General features: G+C 56.2%; 1 protein-coding gene across 3 annotated transcripts in view; it reads left to right on the top strand.

Annotated features, from left to right (window-relative positions):
• Positions 1–23,513, top strand: part of RBFOX3 (RNA binding fox-1 homolog 3) — a 452,855-nt gene that overhangs the window by 257,647 nt on the left and 171,695 nt on the right. For all 3 annotated transcript variants that reach the window (XM_045489765.1, XM_045489764.1, XM_045489766.1), the window contains exon 3: positions 12,350–12,443. The gene's annotated coding sequence lies outside the window, so the exon portion shown is untranslated. The remainder of the gene's footprint in view (positions 1–12,349; positions 12,444–23,513) is intronic.

Raw genomic sequence — 23,513 nt, 5'->3', positions numbered from 1 at the left:
CCGAGCCGCCTGCAGGGGCCCTGAGAGGGTGGCAGGAAGGCTGCCCACCACCCGCCGGTCCCGGGCCCGACCCACCTACCAACACCTCGTGGGCAGAAGGTGCAGAAGGGGCGAGCTGTGCAACGAGCAAGCAGTGTCCCCACTGCGAGGTCCCGGCAAGCACCGGGCTGCCCTCTCCTCCACCCCTTACAGATGCACTTGAATGATTCAACCCCTCCTAGAAGGGGCACCTAAAGATGTGCAAACAGCCCGGAAATGCACCATCCTGAGTTCTCATCCCGCCTCGCCAGCTTGACAGCAAAGCGTCTGTCTGAACAATTGGTTTTCCTTCTCAGTTTGCATCTGCGCGTGAACGAAGGCTTGCTTCGGGCTCAGCGTTGGCGCGTCGCTCCACGCACCACCGGCCACGGGCAGAACACGCCTCCCTCGCCAGCTCTCAGCAAGCGGGCATCTCTGGCTGGTGTGGAAGAGCGCTGAGCAGGGTCACCGCCGCCCCTGCAATCCTGGCCACCTCGAGCACAGGAGGACAGTGAGGAGCGAGCTGCCCACGACAGGGAGGCTTCGGGGGAGGGCCCAGGTGGGCAGGCAGGTGCGGCCACGAGGTGCCCGCTGTCTGTTGGCGGCCTTGCAGCGGCCATCACAGGCCCTCCTCCTGGCTGCAGAATGCGCCACCCTCACCGTCACCAGCATACGAGATTAGGGAAGCGGCGCTTAAGGGCCCAATTCACAACCCCGTTGACATCTGGCAACCAGTCTCCATCCCAGGGAAAACCGCCCTGGGGCCCACGACGAGCGTGGGAGGGTATCCATCTGTGGCAGCAGTGACAACGCAAACACTGAGACACGCTGGTTCCTGGAAATCGACTCTCTGCACCCACGGAGCTGCTTTGGGATGTCCTGGCCCGGCGTTTCTCTTCCCGAGGTCTGGATGTCACGGAAAACAACGGCACATCCTCTGCTGTCGCATACCTGTGCTGTGTGCCTTCCACACATGTTGTTTCTAATCCCGGTGACAAGGGGATTGGGGTGTACCTGAGGGTTAGGGGCCTGAGCCCCACTTCCGGGGAAGGGGTTCGGGCCTGCCTGGCTGCCAGCCCCTCACCTCCCTTCCTCCAGCCTGCACCCTACGTCCATCCAGCGTAGATGGACCCCGGTGACCCGGTGAGCGTGGGGCCGGCGTCCACAGCCCAGTGCCAGCCAATCCCGTTGCCTCTGCGAAGGCTTTGCAGGTGAGCTGTGTATACAGTTGGCACTAGAGCTGGGAAGGGGGCTTCCAGGCGAGGGACTTTGAAAACCCCCTTTGAGGACCCCAGACAGCTCTGGATATTCCGTCCCCGGAAGGTGCACGTGTGTGCACACAGGTGCAGCTGGGGGCTTCGTGCACCTTGGACCCTGCTCAGGAACACCTGTGTGGGAGGCCGGGTACCTGCGCGCATATTTTCTCCACCCCGACCCTGGGGCGTCACGCTCAGCGGCCGCCGCCTTAGGGTGCTGTGTGATGCGTGCTTCATCTCTGGGGGGAGACGAGGTCCTCTTAGAAGCCAGGCCCTTAGCTTTTCCACCCACCGCCCCCAGCCGGATACGCTCCGCGTGGGCAAGAGAAAGGAGGCAAACTAACTTTTATTAAGGGCTCCGTGCTGGGAACCTTGCCTGGGCACGCTGCCTGGGCCATCTCGTTTAATGGCTTGGCACGTTCTTCCCAGCCCTTCAGCATTACGGTCTCGGTGAGACCATAACCTCCCCGCCTTCGCTCCGCCGCCGGGATGCCCCGCAGACCCGCCCTCCCTCCCTCCTGTGGTTGGCGTGCCCCGCTTCTTTCCCTGTATCTATCCCTGCTTCCCAAGCACAGCTCGGATTCCTCCCTTGTATCTCTCTGTCTGGACCCACGTGTTTCTTTACCCCAACATTTTTCTGGGTTGCTTTTTGCCTTTCTTTTAAATAACCAGAGACACGCATGCGAAGCTGAGGTCAAGTCACAGAAGGTCAGTTTTAGCTCCTGAATTAGAATATGGAATATAGGCTCACAGTGCTCAGCCCCATCTCTGTGCTCGGTAAGCACTCAGGAGTTCTGTTCTTCCCTTCTCAGCTCCCTCTCTCCCTCCGCCTCTGGCTTTCCTCCTCTGAGGACAAGATGTGCAGTAGAGGCCCACACACAGTGCCCGGTGCCTCGAAGCACGCTTGTATCCCGCTCAGCCAAGTGGGTGTGTCGAGCCAGGGTTTGGAGGAGGCAGGGGCCCAGGGTGTGGCTCAGGGGCCCTGCTGTGTGCCCCCCGCCCCTCCCCCCTCCCCCGAGACCTAGCAAGAGACTGTCCCAGCTACCTTGTTGTTTGCTCTCTTTCCCTGACATTGAGGACTTGGCATTTCACACAGGAAGGACGCAGGGTGGGGCCCCCAAGGTCTCTGCACCTTTGTAGATGGGCATTCGCCATTCCAGGACCACGGGGACGGTCTGTGCTCTGGGTTCCAGGGCCTCCTGAGCACAATAAGATTTTATTTATTTTTTTTTTTTAATTTTTTTTTTTTCAACGTTTATTTATTTTTGGGACAGAGAGAGACAGAGCACGAACGGGGGAGGGGCAGAGAGGGAGGGAGACACAGAATCGGAAACAGGCTCCAGACTCTGAGCCATCAGCCCAGAGCCTGACGCGGGGCTCGAACTCACAGACCGCGAGATCGTGACCTGGCTGAAGTCGGATGCTTAACCGACTGCGCCACCCGGGCACCCCAGATTTTAAGCTGCCCTGAGCTTTCAGCCCGTTTGCATCCGGAAAACAAAGGCCCTTAGTCAAACCCGTGAGCAGTGTTTCATGGCACACGGACGTCGGCCGTGGGTGCTGCTGGACGGGGGGGTTTCCTCTCCTGAGACCCCAGCGCATCTGCACACGGCCTCCCCCAGCTGCACCGCCAGCTACCTACAGGAGCCACGGTTGCCGTAAGGGCAGCTCTTGGCAGAATGCGCCAAATTCTCTGAAGGTGCCGAGAAGGTGGCTCCTGGGGAGCTTGAAGAATCCGTCTCGGCAGCGGCTGGAGCCACACTGTGGTAGGAGAAGTGGGCGGCTCCTCAGAGGCTCTTGTGCTGCAAAGGGCAGTTCTGCCCCCAGGGTTAGAGGGAAATACACATCCCACCGAACAGGCAGGCAGAGCTCACAGCTGCGAGGCACAGTATTTTTGTGTCAGAGCCTCTACTGGGCAACTCAACGAAGGGCGGAAGGCAGCTGTTCTCCAAACCCACCGAGGGCAGGATGTGGGGAATGACCTCAGGGCTCATCGTGAAGGATCTGGGGTAGATCAGAGGAAGGACTTTTCCTGGCAGCGAGGTTGGCTAAACGTGGGGAAGGTTTGCCAAGAGAGGCGGGGGGGGGGGGGGTGGCCTGGAGAGCTCTTTGCTGGGAAGCATTTAAAATAGCACCAAGTGTCACAGCTGAGGACCAAGAGGGGTCCTGCCCGAAGGCAGGAGAAGGGACTAAGCAAGCATCGCAAGTCTGTTCTCCAAGCAGGAAGAGCTGGGAGTTGCTGGACCACTGGGGCACACAGGGCCCTGCTTCTGGCCGGGGCGGCTGCCCCCGTGATGGGCTGGGCTGCCAGCAGCGCCCTCCTCGTCCTGTGAGGCCCTGGACGTGGGGCCAGAGTCAGCACCAGGAGGGACTCTGTGCCGAGGGAATCCCAGCCACGCCCCCTAGAGGCCACATTTGCAGTGGACGCCCCCAGCCAGCCTGGGCTGCTCTCTTTCTTTCTTTCTCTCTCTCTCTTTCTAGAGGGGACTCTCAGGACTTTCAGCGAACTCCAAAACTGGGCACAGAGCTCTGGGGCAATCACTGCTCAGCCGGGCTGGCCGGAGTTTTGCAGGAGGAGCTGGACTGGAGGTGGAGAGCCTCTCCTGTTGTCCTTCCCCTTCTGCGGAGGACACGGGGCCCCCGGGTTCCCTCCTTTCTTTTGGTGACGCAGTGTGACTTCTCTTCCTTCCTGGCTCCAATATGTCAAAACTTTGTGGCAGGAAAGAAACGCAGGGAAAGCCATCTGGGAAGTAGGTCACCTAAAAACAACAACCTGACTGTAATTGAATTAGCTCCTTACAGGGCTGTCTCCAGAAGAGCCCAAATCCAGCGGCGGCCTCCTCCCCCTGCAACCTCCTCTCCATCCCCTCCCCCCACACCTTCCCTCCTTACACGGGGAATTTCAAAATGCAACCCTTGGCACAAATTATTCCAATAAAACCCCATCAGGCAGATAATGAAAACATCACGACGTCAGCAGGCATCACTGAGGAAGCCAAGAGGTAAAGGTGGTGGATGTGGAAATAAGGGGGCGTTTGCTGTCGTGTGGCTTTAGCAGACCCCTCCCCCCCCCACACACACACACCCGCCGTCTGGTTTGCGCTCCGCGGTTTTGTTTTCCGGATTCTGACAGTTGATGGGTGCTGTCCTCTGTTGGAGTTTTGGGTGATCCGCTCGAGCCTCGTCCGTTCCGCTGGTGGCTTCCTGGATCCCAGGCGGCCTCCACGTGGCCACTGGGTCATCAGGTACAGCCCGGGTCATCCAGACCCTCACTGGCAAGAGGAATTCGCCACAGCCCTTGCAAGGGCCCTGGCCGACAGCGCTCGGAAGGTCCCGTCCGCTCACAAACTTTGCCAACAGCCAGTAAGTGGTTCATGGCACGAAGGCTAATGGTGGGCTACGAGTTTTTCCATTCCGTGAGACTATCGTTCGTGAAAGAGGAGGGAAACAAGAAACTTCTAGAAAGGACACAGTGGCAAGCTTAACTTCTGTTCCTAGAAACACCATGAGACCAGCCAGTAAAGACACACAAGTTAGTGTCTGTCGTGAGGACTGTTTGCTATGTAAATAAAGGGCAAGATTTGTCCATCAGATCCAGTCTCTTTCCCTGCCGAGATGGCGGCCCATGGAGATAACGAGATGTCACCCTGTGACTCGCCTTGGTCTCCTCAAAGATTGGGATCTTTTCTTTTTTCCTTTTTTTTTTTTTTTTTTTTTTTTTAAGATCACACTTCTAACCACATGGCAAGTGTCCACACCACCTACTGATTGTCTGGAAAGCAGCTAGTTAAGAAGGGGCAGTCAGCGGTCAAGGACACCTTGCCAGTTTTCAGACAGTCTCGGGTCTACCTTCTCAACCCCCAGACGGCACAGATACCGTCCCCTTCTAGGCGTCCAGGGGAGAAAAATCCTCTTTTCGAGGACACCCGGCCGCACACCCCGATCCATTTTTCATACTTGCTCAGGACTTGATCACCAACAGATCACTCGGGGTGGATCCGAACCGCCCACCGTCTGAACCGCAGCCAGACGTGCTCACTCCCACCCCAGCCTGGCCGGGCCCCGACCACCAATGTGTCAGCATCCTTGTTCTCAAGTTGGCATGGGCCTGGGCCAACGCTTCAAACGCCATCCACTGACTTGACTGCAGAATCAATAACAACTTCCTTCCGGCCATTTCGTTTGGAAATAAGCATCTGAGATTTGATGCATTGGGTCTGGTTTGGTGGAAAGAGTGCAGACTTTGGAACTCAAATGACCTGGGTCTGCATTTCAGCCAGGCTGCATGCTGACCACGCGGCCTTTGACAAGTGACAGCCCGGAGCTCCAGTCTTTCTGTCTGCAGGCTGGGGGCTGCAGTAGGAGTGGGGGGGGGGGGCAGAGGGGTTCAAGGAGGGGGCGGAGCGCCAGACCCCCAGTCGGTCCTCATAAAGTGTTAGCTCCCTTCCTTTCTTTGAAGGGTGTGCCTGTGTGTGTGTGTGTGTGTGTGTGTGTGTGTGTGTGTGTGCATTTTGTGTTAAGGCTGAGTAATCAGACAGCTAGGGTTGCCGACTGAAAATATAGGGCCCCTGCCTAAATTGTACCTTGAGGTAAACCACGCATAAGTACATCTAAGTAGCACAAGTACATCCCAAATGTTGCATGGTCCATACTTATACCAAAAGATGTAAAACATTATTTGCTGTGTATCTGAAATTGCAAATTCAGCCAGGCATCCGGTAATTCTGTTTGCTAAATCTGGCAAGCCTGGCTGGAACAAGGTTTGTTTTTTCGGTTGTAAAGTTTGATTGACAGAAGCAGGTGTGCTTATGGGGACTGTGGCCACGGTGGCCTTGGGGGCAGGGACTGTGTGAGGAAGAGCCCCAGGCTGTGAGGCCCAGCCCTCCACACCTGACTCCCGACTCCCGACTTCCGTGTGGTCTGGTGCCTTCTTTCCCCTTCTCCTTGTGGAGATCCTTCCATGGCGTCAGGCACAACTCTGAGCCGCAGGCAGTCCTGGCTGGGAGCGAAGGTGACAGCCACAGCCTTGGCCCAGTGGAGCTGCCCACAGGTAGGGGGTTGACCCCGAGCCCGCACGGACCTACACAGCCCTGGAGAGAGCCTGCTGCTCACAGAGCGACGGCTACTCGCTGACCTGGGCACGGTGGAGCGTTCTCTCGAAGCCTTGTCCGTTCGTTTCACGGGTGACATTGGATCTTCCCGAAACAGGACCCAGCAGAGCTCAGGGCAGCTGCTAGACCCCTGCAGACCCGCCACACTGCCATGAACCCCGTGCACATTCTCCGCCCCAGCGCCCCGACCCTCAGGCACTGCTAAGCCGCTCCTCCCCTCGCCCACTCAGCACCATCCCCAGCCCCCTCCAGTGTTTACGCGGCCAAGTATACCCCGGTCCTCCCGTCCCACTCGGCGGGTGCTGTGGGTCCTGGCCGATGCTGGTGCCGGCGGCAGAGGGAGACCAGTAGGAAATGGAACCGCTTTCCTCCCCCAAAGACCCTCGTAGAGTCTGCTGGCAGACCCAATCCCTCGTAGAGAGCGCTGTTTTTGGTCCAATCTCATTTGTACTGAGGTTCCCTCCAGGGTTAGCTTGGGAGACGTCTCCCACTGGCCTCTTCCGAGGGGCCTTATTTACCAGAATCCCCTTGGTGTGGCATTTAACGTCTCCATTAACATTTCGTGCATCTTGCTCATTGTGCGCCATGGGCCCTCAGAGACCGCCGGGGTGGCGGGCACGCAGCAGCCCGCAGAAACGCCAGGCTTATTTTAATTGGTTTGAAACTGTCGCTGTCGGCCACAGAGGGGTCCCTTTCCTTGAGTAATGACCTGGAATTTGATCATGCAGCTTTTATTAGCTTGTAACACCGAACGTGGAACCGTGTGAGATCAGAGCAAGAGCCAGGACACATCTGCCCTCCGCGGTGTACTCGAGCTGGGCACACATCTGCCCTCCGCGGCACACTGGAGAAGGTGCACCAGCCACACAGGACCCGCGTACATGGGAAAGTGCTGCCCAGTAGACGGCAGATGGTGCTTCTGGGGGGAGAGCGCCTTGAATGAGTTTCTGACATTCCAGGAATGAGTATCTCCTGCACACCCGTGGACCTGCCAGGAGGCACCTAGGAGTCAGCCGCCGGTGGCAAAACCACGGTCTCCTCAACTGGGGGGAGGGAAAGGTGGGCTAATAACACATCTACGCATTCTCACTTAATGCTCGGGTTTCCTTGTCTGCTTGAAGGCGTCCGCTTGCCAGAGATAGGAAGCTTTGCTCAGAAGACCATCACCCCGGGCCCCAGGGCGTCGTGACTTTTCCTTGCATTTGTTGAGCAGAGGAAGCACCGGTGGTCCAGAGTCTAGAATGTTCCAGCACATGGTTCCCTCCCCACACCCTGGCCCTCCCTTTGCAGTGCATGAGACTTCTGTCGGCTCAGGCTGGTTGTAAGGAAAACGTTCGCGGACAGTTGAGGGAGCAATTCTAGACTAGCTTATTGTCTGTTAAATGGAGGGAGGGTGGCAAGGAAAATCTGGTGCCTTCCATCCATCAGTCTGGCCCTCCCGGCCACCGGCGAGTCTGTGGAGTCGGATTACATGAGGGCTGCCCTCCCGGCCGCGTGCCACTCATGTGGCATCAGTATGTCTCACTCCCTCAAGGGGCTCACGATCCAAGCACCCTCATCCAAAGAAAATTTGGAGAATTGTGATAATTAAGGCAAAATATAATAACTGTGTTCCTCCACCCTCAATTAACAGCGGTTAACATGTAGCTATATTGCGTTGTCTTTTTTTTTTTTTAGGTTTGTTTATTTTTGAGAGAGAGAGAGACAGCAAGAGACAGAGAGAGAGAGAGAGAGAGAGAAAATTCCAAGCAGGTTCTGAGCTGTCAGTGTGGAGCCAGACTCGGGGCTCAATCCCATGAACCATGAAATCACAACCTGAGCCGAAATCAAGAGTCTGACGCTTAACAGACTGAGCCACCCAGGCGCCCCTACATCGTCTTTTAAAATAAGATAAAAACAGAGAGGGAGGCACACCGTAAGAGACTCTTAAATACAGAGAACAAACTGAGGGCTGCTGGAGGGGAGTTGGGTGGGGGGAGGGGCTAAAAGGGGGATGGGCATTAAGGAGGGCACCTGTTGGGATGAGCACTGGGTGTTGTTTGTAAGTGACTGGATTCTACTCCTGAGACCAATACTACACTGTATGTTAACTAACTTGAGTTAAAAAAGTAAATTAAAAAAAAAAAATGAAGGAAGCAGTGTAGACAGGTTCGATCCCCTCTGCCCGCTCCCAGCCTCACCCCATGCCCCCCAAACACTCGCACCCAGGAATAGATTCAGCGTCCGCTATTTTTGTCCTTTGGAGAAAACATTTAGACACACATGACCGTGAACACTAAATAGATAGTTTTTTATGTCTTTTTATTTTTATTTTTATTTATTTATTTTTTTTTAACGTTTATTTATTTTTGGGACAGAGAGAGACAGAGCATGAACGGGGGAGGGGCAGAGAGAGAGGGAGACACAGAATCGGAAACAGGCTCCAGGCTCTGAGCCATCAGCCCAGAGCCCGACGCGGGGCTCGAACTCACGGACCGCGAGATCGTGACCTGAGCTGAAGTCGGACGCTTAACCGACTGCGCCACCCAGGCGCCCCTTTTTATGTCTTTTTAAAGTGCACATACATGACATCCTTCTGGAAACTGCTGCACTCATTCCGCGTGGTGTTTTCATGGCTCCTTCCCGCGGACGTGGGTGTTTCCGACCCATTCCCTTTACCTGCTGTGTGGACACCTGCCTTAGGAATCGGCCACTCTGTCTTTATCTGCCCTTTCCTTGATGGATACTTGATTGTCAGCACTCCACTGGGGGCAGCGCCACCCAGCGGGGCCCGGAGCCTGTCTCCACGTGTCCAGGAGATGTGTGTGCACCTGGGCAGTGAGTGGCTGGGTCTCAGAAAGTTCCGGGCCCTGGTCCCAGCTCTCCGACGTGTCTGGACCTACCTGTGCTGCCGTGCTGTCCTCAGCGGCCCTGGGATTGCCAGTGTGTCTGCGCGTGTCCACTCAGGCACTGAAAGACAGCACCTTGCCGCATCTGAGTCCCCAGTGCCCGTCCGTCTTTCCTCCTTGTGTCGGCGAGCTGGACTTGAGCAGTCTGTATCTTGGAGAGGTTTAGGGAAAGAAGTGAAACCCATATACTTGTAAAAAAGAGAGAGAAAGAGAGGAGGGAAGGAGGGAGGGAGAAAGAAAACCGTTTACCAGCGTTTGGGCCCCCACTGCCTGGACCCCACTTCACAAGTGACCCTGACCCGCGGCCTCCACGGTGACAGGCTGAGCAGCTGCGTTCAGGGCCTGACCCTTTGCTGCCCTCGGAGGCTCTCTGGCCATCAGAGCCCTCCGCTGCTGGAGATGGGAGAACGGGCAGGGGCGTCCCCTGGGCTGGAGGCGTCTGCAGGGCTGGAGACCTGGGGGAGGTGCTGCAGCCACAGGCCCCCAGGGATTTCCCACAGGAGGCACAGGCACCCGGCCAGTGGTGCAAGCATGCAGGCAGCCACACTCAGGCCAAATCCACACTCCATGTGGCATCTCCAGGAGCAAAGAGAGGCCAGCCGTGCTCTCCCTGCCCCGAAGGTGTTGCTGGACCCTCCCAAGCCAGGCCAGGCCTCTCTGCTCCTCCCATACCCAGGGCGTCTGGGGCGAGGACCCCAGCTGGGAAGAGAGAGGTGAACGGGCCAGGACGTGAAGACAAAGTGAGCGAGTGATGGCGTAGCAGCCCGTGCACCACCTCGCCGTTGCTCTGTCCCCAGACTCGTGCTTTGGAAGTGCGGGGCCCCCCGTCCCCTCTCTGGCGCTGCTGAATCGGCCCCTGGAGCTGCCCACCCTACCCTCTTCCATGAGCCTGCCCCAGTGGGCTTTGGAGGGTTTCCCAGGGCTGTGCATAAGGACCTTAGCTGTGAGGGAGCTCGCAGTGCAGATGGGGAAACCCAGTCACCCAGAGGCCCACCGTAGCAAGAGCCAGGACAGGGTGCCATCACAAGGCGTCTCATGCCAGATTCCCTGGGCTTAGGTCCAGGCCAGTGTGTGGTTGTTTCCCTGTGGAGTTACTGGAAGGGTCACATAAGAAGGTTCCGGGTGCCCTCATTGCCCTAAGCCCCCGGTCCTGTCTCTCCCGCTGCCTCCTCCCCAGGGAGGAGTGTGTGCTCGGGCTCGAGGAGGACCGCACCACGGCAACCACGCAGTTTGTTAACCCAATAAAATCTCAAGTTCATGAGCAGGAGGGTTTCCTGGCCTGAGCCTGACATGCTACTTGGGACGGGTGGCATGCCCCCATCCCGGGAAGGGTCCTGTCACCCAAGAGCTAGCTGCCATCCACCCTCCAGGTGGGTCTGGCTGTCCGCCCTCTACCCGCTGCGCCCTGTCCCCATCAGAGGTCCTCAGGCCATGCCCTGTGGTGTCTTCTCCACCCAGCCTAGACTCAGGATGCTTGTTCTCTGTGTCACTGAGAATCCCCAGTCCCTCTTCTTAAAGATCGGCTCTGTTCCTGTCTCCCTTACGTTCTCCCTCCTTCTCTGTCTCCTGGGACTTTTCCTGGTGTGCCTAATTCCCGGGGGCCGCTTCGGCTTCTGGGACGCGGCCCCACCTCGCTGCACACACACGACCCTACCAATCGATTCTGAAAGCAATTCGTCACAGTACAGTGGTGCTGGTAACTGTGGCATTTTGCTTTGTGGTTATTGATACATCATCGGGACTGAGAAGCAGTGCTGGGGGGGAGGGGGGCAGCACTGGGCGGGGCACAGCGGACAGGGTGTGGAGACAACTGTCCTGCAAATGCCAGGGAGCCCTGCTCTGGCAGGGGGTCGGGGCGGGGGGGCAGATTGTGAGACTCAAGAGGAAGCTGGTGCCAGGGGCTGGGACATAGCTCACAAGAGACTCAGGGTCAGTGCGTTCCTGGGCTCGTGACCCTGCATTCTTTGCCCCCAAGGGATGGCTGGCCCCTTGCTGCCTCCTCTGCCCTTTCCACGCCATCAAGGGGCCTAACTCCTCTGGAAGTGCAAGCTGGAAAGACCCCAGAGGCGCTGAATCAGCCATGGTTCTCCCGAGAAACAGGACCAATGGGAACTGTTTATCTGTCCATCCATCCATGCATCCACCCATCCATCTGTCCGTCCATCCAGCCATCCAGCCATCCATCTGTCCGTCCATCCACCCATCCGTCTGTCCATCCATCCATCCATCCGTCCGTCCATCCGTCTGTCCGTCCATCCATCCATCCATCCATCCATCCATCCATCCATCCAGCCATCCATCTGTCCGTCCATCCATCCACCCATCCATCTGTCCATCCATCCATCCATCTATCCATCCAGCCATCCATCCGTCCATCCATCCATCCATCCATCCACCCATCCATCTGTCCGTCCATCCATGCAGCCAGCCATCCATCTGTCCGTCCATCCATCCATCCATCCACCCATCCATCTCTCCATCCAGCCATCCGTCTGTCCATCCATCCATCCATCCATCCATCCATCCATCTCTCCCTTCCCCCTTCCATCCATCTATCAATCTACTTGTCTTATCTACATCTATATCTATATCTACCTATACCTATATGATATACATGATGTAGATAGATAGATAGATAGATAGGTAGATAGATAGATAGATAAAGAAAAGAGATTTGTTTCAAGGAATTGGCTGGTTGTGGTGAGCCAGCAGGTTTTGATGAGCGAGGGTGAAGATCTAGATAAACTGTAAGGTCTGTACCTTACAGCCAGACCCCATGGGCTGTGGGCCCCCTTCCCCACGGGTCCCAGAGCCTGTCTGATATTGTGCGTCTCACTGCAAGAGAGCAGCAGGGCTGTGAGTGGCTGGGAGCCTCGAGGTGGCGAGCAGGGACGCTTTGTTATAACTTCTCCCAGCCCGATGCTCCTTGGTTGCAGCGTTGAAACGATGCCGTTCCCATGACACTCTGTCCTGTGATATTTTTAATCAAGAGCGCGGGAGAGCGTGTGTCTGATGCACTCCAGATATTCAGAGATTGAAAATGGTTTTGTTCTCGTGTTTTCTTTTCTAAATGCAGCGTTAAGTCAGAACGGCCAGAGGAAGATTCTGCCAGCATTTCCCTTGAGCTGGTCTGCAGACCCCTTCGGCTGGGAACCTCCGTCGGCAAACAGGTGCGCATCCCCTCACGTCGAATTTTCTGCTCCACCTGGAGCTGGTTCCTGGATCCAGGTTCCTGGATCGGGGCTTCTCGGGGGCCCAGGGGCTGGGAGTGGCTGTCTCTGTGGGCGGCAGCGTGGCACTTCGGCAATGTGTCAACGTGGCGTCAGCTGGGGGAGCCGTGGTTGGTAGAGAGGAGGGTCCGCCCCTCCCCCCGCCGCTTGGTTCCTGAACCCTTCTGTGTTTCCTACCTGCCCTTACTCAGTCCCGTTACTAAAATGCAAATCAGCGAGTGCATAATAGATAATTAATAGACTGATCAGCCAGCAAGGGAGGTAAGTAGATAAATAATTTTAATCATCCTTGGGTTGCCCATAAATTCCCTCACTGCCTTTTTATTAAACTCTCTGTTTACAGGAGTCATTTATATTGCATGCCATTTTGCAAATCCCTTCCTTGGCATCTCCCACCAGGTCTGACCTGGAGTGGGGGCACCGTGTGACAGCCAGGGTCTTTTCCCGGCAGGGCCGGGCGCGGGCATAGGTTTCGAGAAGCTCTGCCCAGGGAGCAGGGGTGGGGGGTGACAGGGAAGACTGTGTTCAGCTCCCCGAGGCCTGCCCTCTGCTCCCCAACGTGGCCGCAGCCTATATTTAGACAGACTCAGAAACCTTTATTATGCTTGGCACCTGTGCCATAGGTATGAGCTCACTCTCCTCCCCAGGGATGGCCTCCACCTATTAATAGCCTTGGCTGAGGCTTCCTCGCTGCTCCGAGTGCCAAGAGAGAAAGTGGATTAATAAATATAAAAGAAAACTCCCTTAAGAGGGCCTGGGGCCAAACGCTCGCCCAGACTCTCCAAGACTGGTGGCTGATGGGGCCCAGAGGGGCCCAGGGTTCCCTTTACCCAGCCTCTCCTCCTCCGCCCAGTGGTCCGATGCCTGGCTGGCAGGTGTGAGGACCGGCGTTGGAGCAGTGCTCTGGGTTTCCAGGGAGCTGGGATGGTTGAGGCACAGGTGGGCAAGGCCGTCACCCAGGTGGGGCGGAGGAAGGGGTTCAGATGTGACCTGGGTGCATCTGGTGGCTAAGGAAATGGGGGTGCATCCTGGCTCTCCTGCCTCCCCCTTCCCACTGCTACCGTTTCTCTGTTGGTTTTCGCTGGTGACCTTGTTTGTGCACCTACGGCATGGAAGAGAAGGGGGGAGTGGCCCTTGGGGTGGTCACTGAACAAGATGAGTCTCTCCTCGCCTTCTCCCCCACTCCCCGGGTCTGCAGCAAGGATAGTTTAGCCTGAGTTAGAAACACCTGTGAAAACAGAGTGGCATCCCAGGGAACAGAGCAGGGAGGGGACGGGGAAGCTCCCTAAAGACAGGTGTGCCCAGGGGCAGCTCCCAGCCGAATTTCAAAGTGTCGGCGGCCGGCACTCTGCACAGACGCGCAGGCTGCCCCTGGGCGAGGGAGTCCTCATCTGACACTGCAGAGTGCCCTCGGGCCAGGGAATGGCTCTGTCCCTGTCTTGTTCATTCTCAGCCTGGTACTGTGCAGACACTCCTAGGATTCGTCCTCCTGCGGGTGGGAGGTCACTGCCACCCCGCTCCTTGGCGGCAGCCAAGGCTCCCACCTGGGGACGGGCAGCCTCCTGCCGCTGCCTGGGCCGGACGCCGGGGTCCCCCTGACAGCTGGATGGCCAGCTGGGCTCACACCTGCCGGTCACGTCTCCTCCTTGGAGGGCAGCTGTTTGCCCAGGGCAGAGAGGGATTTCAGGCTGAACAGGTGGAAAGGCCTTTTTAAGTTGCACTCGGTGGAATTCGAGTCTGAAAAACGGCCCAGTGGAGGCTCCCTGCCCTTTCAGGAGTTTATTTAGCTCAGAGCCGCACGCCCGCCCTGCCGCCTCCCCGGCCCACACACTGGCTGAGTGGGAGGGAGAGACCGGCCAGGGAAGAGGCGGAAAGAGCTGACGGGGCAGATTTTCCAAACGCTCCTTCCCTCTGCTCAGTTCAGGGCAGGCTGGAGGGGCGGCCACTGAGCCCGCTTTCGTTGCGCTCTGTCTAAGGCAGGCGGACAGGGGGACAGGACTGTGCCTTTCGTTAGGACTTGGGGGCACTGGGAACGTACGTGTTCGCAGAACCCGAGAGCGAGCCCTGTCGCGACAGCTCAGCGTCTCTGGCGTCTCGGGTCATTCGGTGGACGTTTTTAGGGCCTCTTGTCCGTTTCTGCTTTGGGGGGACTTGGGGCAGGTGGAAAGGGAAGATAATGAATGAAGACCGGAGCACGTCGGTGGTCCAGCCAGTGGTGGACACCACAGCAAGGCTCCTTGCTCTCTGGGACGCGCTGGTCCACGGGAAGGACTCCGGTGGGGAGGGGATGCCCCCTCGCTCCAACAAGAGGCCCCCAAGTCCGCAGGGTGTTGACATCCACTGCTGTGGTTGAACCCCTCACACATCCCCACTGTAGATGAGGCCCCGGGGGGGCAGGAAAGGAGGGGCCGCGACTGGAATTCACACCTTCTGGGGCTTCTGACCCTTGCTCAGTGTGTGAAGCACAGAAGTGGTTTGTCCGTGGACCACCTTGAAGCAGCCGTGGCCAACTCGCCTCCTTGGGCAAGAGGTTCGTGCAGAACAGAGAGTGGGGCCTCTGAGCTGGGCGCCCCGGGCCCCAGGAGGCTGAGTGAGGGTGTCATCACTGGGGCTTGCCTGTGTCCTTGGTTCAGAGTCTACACTGGATGCCTTCGTGAGGTTGAGCTGCAGTATTTGCCTGTGTGCACACGTGTGCGTGAGATGGGGTGGGGGGGGGGGCTCCTAGCAGACTTTCTGTCTTAAAAATTCCTCCCTAACCTGAAATATAAGGAAAATAGGAAGAAGGTGATGCTCTGGCCCTGTTGGTGTCAAAGTAGTAAGTCATACTGTGTCACATTATGTCACACCCTTAGAATGCCATGGGACGTCCGAGCTGGGAGGGCCCCGGGGACCATCTTGTCCAGCTCCTTCCTTTTTTGGCCAAGCAGGGGACTGGGCTCTGAGAGGCCCAGGGCTTCCCCCAAGGCTCGCAGCTGGTAGTGGAGGCTGTTCTCCCGCATCCTCCTCAGGACCCTTACGGGGTGGCATCCCTGTTTCAGCTGTCATTGCACTGAAGGTGACTCTTCCAGGGATCAGTGGTCTCGTGCCCCTGGTCTGCCTGACCTGCCTGTCGGGGCCGGGCAGGTGGAGATATGTGCCTTCGGTGCCGTCATCAGGCTGGCCCCTGGCTTCCTAAGTACAGAGTGTCCAAGCAGTGTGGGCGTGACCTGTCCCGGGAGAGGGCGTGACAGAGGAGCCAAAGGAAAGAGCTGAGGGCTTTGCTTCTCCCACAGACAGGGACGGGCGGATCGAGCTCCTGCCCCCACAACATGATTCCAGACCTCAGGTGCCAGCGGCACCTTCGGGGAAGGGCGATCGCAGAGATGAATCCGGAAGGGCGGCTCTTTGGTTTGTCTTCCTCCTCTGGGGCTAGGGGGGTCTCAAGGCCGTCCTTAGGATCGATGCTTTTCTTTTTAAATAAAAATGAGCTCACGGTACCTTTTCGTTAGTACATAAACAAGGCACGTTCGCCGTAGAAAAGTACGGACGAGAAAGCAAACGTATAATCCGACTGCCAGAAATTACAGAAATACGATCACAGTCTGTCCATTGTTTGGTAACCTGGGTTTTTTCTGGCTGTTTCAGCCTAACAGCATCTTCAGGAGCTTCTAGGTGGATTGTCACCTCGCTTTTAATGCACGCACACTGCTTCATTACACAGAGGTGTCATCATTCACTTACCCAACCCCCAGGTATGCTTCCGACTACTCTGACAGGCATTAGCCTCTGACCCCGCTTCCAGAATTCTCTGGCACACCTCAAGAAACCAGAAGATTAATTTCCCAAATAGGAATCAGGAGATGATTATTCACATTCCACAGGAGTCTGCAAACATATCCTCCAAGAGCTTCTTTGATGAATGGGCTCCCCCGGGGCATCCAGTCGTGCTCCCGTGTGTGGGATCCCGGTCCACATCCAGCTGCGTGGAGGGTGGCCCCCGTGGCCTCACGCTCCCACCCCTTCCTTCATGGAGGCCTTTCCCGGGTCTGCAGAGCACGTGTGTGGGCGTGTGCACAAACCAGCACGCACACCCGCACCCACGCACGCACATACACACATGCGTGCCTGCCTGCATACACACACAACGTCTGGAAGCCTGTCCCGTGATGAGCTGAAAGGTGATGATAATTTAATTCATCGTTAATCACATCGTTATCAGGTGGTCTGCCCCTGGCAACCATTCCCGGGGAATAAACTGTCATCTCTCTCTAAAAGATAAAGGGAAGTCAGCATTCATGAGGTGAGGCAGGTCAGGGCCCCCAGGCCGTGTGACTTATTATTTAATGAGACAGAGACATCTCAGAGGAGTAGAGACTTCAGGGGACTTTTAGTAAAACCAGATCTGAAAACCCCACATCCCAGCCTGCAAGCCAGCGTCCACGGGGGGGGCGCGTATGGTGGTGTCGCCATCTGGGAAGCGGGGCTATAAGTTCCCCTAAATGCGTCTTTTCCCTGATAAGCTGTCTGCACCCACAGAAGAGCAAAGGCCCACCCACGGGAGAACGGTGCCCACGGGCAAGGCATTGGTGCGTGTTCATATGACCGTATACCCAACAGCGCGTAAACACATTTCTGGTATATTTGTGTTCAATTTCAGAATACCTAAATTATACTTGGGTTTATATTTAATCATGTATATAAACATAAACATAAATATAAGTGTATATATATATATATATATATATACACACACACACACACACACACACCCACTTAACGTCTATATTTTTAAAATAACTTACCGACTTGAAATTCATAGGACGTAAGATTACCAGCTAAAGTGAACAATTCAGTGGCACTTGGCACAGCCACGATGTACAGCCACCTCCCCTGTCTGGCTCCCAGACATTCCCATCACCCTGAAAAGACCCCTCACTCAGGTGTATTTAAAAAAAAAAATTTTTTTTTTTAACGCTTATTTGTGAGAGAGAGATAGAGCGCAATTGGGGGAAGGGCAGAGAAAGAGAGGGAGACACAGAATCCGACGCGGGGCTCGAACTCACGAGTGGTGAGATCATGGCCTGAGCCAAAGTCAGATGCTTAACCGACTGAGCCGCCCAGGCACCCCCCACTCAGGTGTATTTTTATTAATGTTTAGTTACTTTGTTTTGAAAGGTGCCCTACCTACCACCAGCCCTCCCCCTCGCACCCCTAAAACCAACAACTTGAGAAAAGCTGGGCAACTTCAACAACGTATGGAGTCTGGGATTGGACATCATTCATTCATTCACTCATTCTTTCAGGACGTATTTATGGGGTACCTGATGGTTTGAACCCTGGCCCTGTGTCTTATTAGCGATCTCAGGCAGTTACTTAACCTGTAACATCTGAGCTCCTTATCTGTAAATCGGGACAATAACATTCTTCTCGAAAGGCTCTCAACAGGATGGAGGAAATATTAATTGTATGTGAAGGAGCTGGGACAGTGCCCAGCGTGTGGTGAGAGCTCTGTGCACGTATGCCTCTTGAAATTTTATTTTTAATCGTGGTAAAATACACAGAACACAGTTTAGCGTCCTAACTGTGTTGGAACTCTTTCCATCTTATAAAACTGAAACTCTGTCCCCATTAGACTCTAACTCTCCTCCCACTCCCCCGGCGCCCACCGTCCTGCTGTCTGTCTCTGGATTTGAGACCCCAGGGACCTCACACGTGTGGAACCCTACGGGGCTTGTCCTTCTGTATCTGGCTGACGTCACTCAGCATCGTGTCCTCCGGCTGCCTCCATGCTGTGGCGGGCGTCAGGAATTCCTTGCTGTTGATGGCCGAGTGATACTTACGGATGGACCCGCCTCGTGTTCGCCCGCCCTCCATCATGGACGCCAGGTGGCTCCTGCCTCTTGGTGCCGTGAGCCATGCTACTCTGTGTAGGTGTGCCTTTTTATTCATCTGTCTTGACATGATGGAAACCGAACGGATTTGGAAACTCACTTACCAGGGAGGCTCTCCTGTTCCCCGCGTCACATTCCCCCCCCCCCCCCCCCCACCTGCAGAAGACAGGCCTTGAGACTGCAGGACTGAAACCCCATCAGGGAGCCCCTCTGTGTCAGTCTGTTCAGGGCACATCTTTGCAGCTCTCTGTCTGGAAAATAAATATGCCCAGTGGGAGGCGATTCTCCCGCTGACTTTGGATGAGGCTCGTGGGCCCGTGGCACCCGGGAGACTTCGCCTCCTATTAACTGCCCACCCAGCTAGCTTCCACGTCCCGACAGACGATGCGGAGAGGCAGAGGTCCAGAATGACTGAGCGGGGTACACACGCTGCTACAGCCTTGTCTTGAGATAGTGGGGGATGGGTGAGCAGGGACCCACAGAGCCCCTGGGGGCTCCCCCAGGCTCCCCTCTGAAGGAGGTGTCTCCCGGCCAGACCCTGGCCTGACTCCCAGGGCGCTCCCTGGGGCCTGAGTGCTCAGCCTGGGGGGTGGGCGGGACGAGGAAGGGGTGGTCCAGAGGCCCACAGGGTGTCTGGAGCCCAGGGCAGCAGAGAAGAGAGGCTTGTCTTCCCCAAGCAAATGCCGGAACCGGGGGCCGTGTTTCATCCTGACAACCCTGAGTCCCCTGTGTGGGATTCTGCCTGTAAATGCTATGCGGCCACAAAGGTGGGACTTTCTGGGAAGGAAACGCTGAAATGTCAGGCCGTTCTCTCCTGAGACCCATTAATCTCTCCTGGAAACACAAAGCAAGATCAGTCCCCACTTCAGTCACCAAGCTCCCTGGCGCTGAGTCACAGGGGGTTTCTGGTGTTTCCTTCCGAGCCTGAAACGCGGGCCTAGAGACTAAGACACCTCGAGGAGTCGGTCACAACAGGCAGATCAGTGACAGCGGTGTCACAACAACAACGTAGCTTTCGCCCAAAGTGCTTTCCTTCACCGGTTCTGGCGGAGACGTGGGGCGCTGACCCAGGGCACTGACCGAGCGTCTGGTGGATTGTTCCCATTATTCATGTTTTAGGCCCATTTTACCCACATGTGGATTCTCCCCCTCTTTCGGGATCCCCCACCCCGCCCCGAAGGTGTAAAAGTTTTTATCTCACTTTTAAGAAAGGAAGGATATTTTTGTTAGAAATCAGAGCTGCCTTTTAGCAGGATCGGGTCTTCTGTTCTGGAGTGATGTCACCGGCTTTTCTTTTCGATTTGCCCCATCCCTACTGGATTCCTGGTGCTCCCAGAGGAACACTGAGCTGGCAGGGCCTGTGTTCGTGAACTCGGGCTGCTGTCACCAAGCGTCAGCCTGGACGGCTTCAGCAACACCATATTTCCTCACAGTCCCAGAGGCTGGACGTCCAAGGTCAGGGAGGCAGCAGGGGTGGTTTCTCTGGAGCCTTCTTCTGGGGCTCGCAGACGGCCGTCTTCTCTCTCTGTCTTCACGTGATCATCCCTCTGTGCACGTCTGTGTCCTAATCTCTTCTTATAAAGACACCAGTCACACTGGATGCAGGCCCACCCTTGTGACCTCATTTTAACTTAACCACTTCTTGAAAGACCCATTCCCAGATACAGGCACATCCCACACAGTGCTGGAGGGTTAGGGCTTCGACATGTGAATTTGGGGGACCCAATTCAGCCTGTGACAGAGCTGCCCAGCATCGTGCCTGGGTGAGCTGGGCCCTGTCCCCCGGATTTGCTTTAGGAATGACGTTCCCCTCCAAGTCCTCCCGTGTCCTCGGTCCTGCACGTGGCCTTTTATCCGTTAGCTTACTTCCCATGCCCACCCTGTCTCCCCACGTCCAGCTGCATCCGCTGCTGGGGAGAGTTTCAACCCTGCTGAATCTGAACGAGCCTCTCCAGTTCCAGACCTTTGTCCTCCTGCCTGCGAGCCTTGCCATCAGCAGGATGCTGGTGTTCAAGTGCAGCCGCCCCGCCTCTGATCGATCCACAGCACCAAGACAGTCTGTTTACTTCTGTCTCTCCTGCCATCAAGGTCAATACCGTGTGGCCTCTGATGGGGTTGGTTGTCGCCCGCACAGAAGACCTCCACCCCCGTCCGTATCAGCCCCCGGCCCGTTCCCCACAGCCCACACTCAGGGTGAGTGACTGTGGGGCAGAGACAGGACGGGCAGTCTCTATTCCTCCTGATCTGCCCGGCGGCGTGTGCCCGGTTCCGCAAAGGGCTGACCGGGTGATGAGAGAACCTTCTCAAGGCCGTCTGTCAACTGAAACCTTGCCTTGTGCTCTGTGCCTTTGCCCACACTGTTCCCTTGTGCAGAGAGCCCTTGTCTCCCTACAGAGCTCTTTGCCCTCTGATATTCCACCAGGACATCACCTCCGTGAAGCCAGCTTGGCACACCCCCGTTCACATCCCTGCTGTTCGGGCCTCATTTGGCCCTGGGCTCACCAGCCACAGAGCAGTGCCGGCCTGTCTTCTCCAGCAGGACAGGGGCTCCTAGAAGCAGAGATTTGTTCAATCTCACCCTTGCCCCGCCCCCCCGCCCCTCACACACACATTCACAGTCCCTGGCACAGTTTTGGCACCCAGGAAACCACCAGTGGAATGTAGCCGTGGCTCCTTGGCTGTATGGTGCCACTCAGTGGTGCACTGCCTGAGACGCCAATCCTCAGCCTCTCTTCCTGCCCCCAGAAGACATTTCCAGTGTCCCGGGCTGCCTTAGTATGCCTCCCGCGCCTTCCCTCCACTGTTGGTTTGCTGTAACACTGCTGAGTCAAGTGCCCTAACCCAGATGCATTTTGTATCTGCCTGGTGGTGAGCTCTCCACTGGGAGAAGCTTCCGGAAGGAGGCACTAACACCCGTTATATCTTCCCAGGCTCGTGCTTTGTTTTGTAATTCGTATGCTCATTGGGTTTGTTTGTTTTCAGTTTGACCATTCCCATACAGCAGAACAGACAAACGGGCTTTTCTTCTCAAGAACAGTTCAGAACAGTTTCTAAGGAGCAGTTGGGGTGGGGCAGGCAGGGCTACTGAGGTACCCTGTCAGCTTCTGTGGTCCCTGGAGTCTCTGCACCGGCCATGTCTGTTGTGACTAAAACGTGACTCAGGGCTGGCCCCCCACATCCTGAAAAGGACACCCCATCGTGTCCTGTGGCCACCCTGCTCTGTGGCCACAGTGCCCGGTGACAGCTCTTCCAGTCTCCATGTGTTTATCCGCCATCACTGCATTCCTCGTGGAGGCCACAGCCCCACCTGCTCCCAAAGACCCCCAGAGTTGCTGGAGATGATTGGGAAGGGTCCCACTGATACCATGGGGATGCCCCCAGGAAGTCACATGGCCCTGGAGAGGCGGGTTCCACCTGCTGGTGCAAGGGAGGACCATCCCGGCCCTGAGGTTCTCCTTCATCTCCAGCTGGTCAGCTCCCAGGCAGGTCACCTGGACCATGGGGGGCTGGATTCCGCAGGGGCTATGGAAAGTGCGACAGCTAAAGTCTCTGAGAGGCAGTCCAGAGTGTCGGAGGTCTGCTGGGGGCCATCGTCATTCCTCTCTGGTGTGATCCTAGTCCTGCGGAGTGCCAGATGAGGAAGGCAGCAGGCCTCGGAGGGCACTTTAAGAAAATGAACAAATAGAGCCACTAGCCAAGATCAGGAAAGAACCACAGCCAGTGGGGGAGGGCAGGAGAGGGAGCAGTGGAGGGGAGGGGGAGAAGTAGGGAAAGACGGAGGAGGGGAGCAGGGGGAGGAGGGGGGGGGAGGAGAGAGGGGGAAGAGGGCCATAGCAGGTGGCTGTGGAAGAACACGACCCAGTCTGGGCACGGACTCTTCTGTCAGGTGCCTTCCTGGGAGCCCAGCCCCCTAGGTAGGGGATGCAGGGAGGACCACTGTCCTCCAGGTCAAGAGCTGTACCCTTTCTTCAGCGTATTCCTTTTCCTGACATTCTCATTATCATTTTTGCACGTGTATCTAATATAAAGTCTGCCCATAAAGTAATGAAACACGGCTTGATTCTGGCAAATGATGTGATTATTACATAATGAGATTAAGTGCCCTGAACCAATACGAAAATCCAAATCAGATTGTGTGTGTGAGTGTGTGTGTGTGTGACATTGGTAGCTCTTTTTTTGTTGTTGTTGGGTGTGTGTGGGGGGGGGGGTGGGGTAAAATTAGAAAAAAATTTTTTTTTTGCTGATAGCTGGTCATTTTTTAAAAGTTCTTTTGTATTTTCTTTCTGAGTCCGCACGTCTGCACGCTGAGCCCCCATAAATTCTGAGCTGTGGAATCTGGCTGTGTCAGCAGTCTGCGAAATGAATTGATATTAAGTGTAACAAAAGTCTCTCTAATTCGCCTCGTGTCTGCCTCTGCCCTCCTGCAGCCCCTTCTCGACTGCCCCCCCACCCTAGCCCCCCACAAGCTGTAATTGAAAAGGGGAAGAACGGAGATGGCCATCAGCACTAGGGATGATACTGGTTTGTCTAGTACGTAAAACGTCTTGAAGTCTTAATTTAGGAAGAGCTGCAGTTTCCCACCACCCTGCCACAGAGAACATTCCCTAAGATGCCCCTGCACTCCATACTCCCCAGCACCCCCAGAAAGCGCTGTCACACAGGCCACACGTAGACATGCCGGCCATCTTCACACTCTTTCCAGCACACTTGGCCAGGACACAGGGGTGCCACATCGGCCCCTGAACGGTGCCCCGACAGCTGCTTGGCCCACGGGTCCCTGTGGGAGGCACTCGGCATATTATGCAGTGAGGAGTCTGGGAGGAGACGACAGGGCAAGAAACTGAGTGTGAAGTGGCAAGAATGAGTGGCTGAAACTCAGGGGAAAAGAAATAACACAAAACATAGACCAGCAACTTCCACTCCTTCAGTCAGCACCTTGCCTGGCTCATGCTCAGACCCCACAGTTTGGAGCTTGGGGTCAGGCAGTGCTTATCCAGGGCTGCCGGTGGGAAGCCCCTCCCCCTTTCCTGAGCTGGAAGTCACTTGCTGGAAAGGAATTGGCTCCCACCCAAAATGCACAGAGAGGCCAAGGCAGCAGGCACCCCTCCTTCCCTCCCTTCCTCCCTCCCGTTGCCAGGTT

This window comes from Leopardus geoffroyi, chromosome E1, assembly GCF_018350155.1.
Source record: "Leopardus geoffroyi isolate Oge1 chromosome E1, O.geoffroyi_Oge1_pat1.0, whole genome shotgun sequence".
In the NCBI taxonomy this organism is placed as follows: domain Eukaryota; kingdom Metazoa; phylum Chordata; class Mammalia; order Carnivora; family Felidae; genus Leopardus; species Leopardus geoffroyi.
This window is presented reverse-complemented; position numbering and strand designations above follow the sequence as displayed.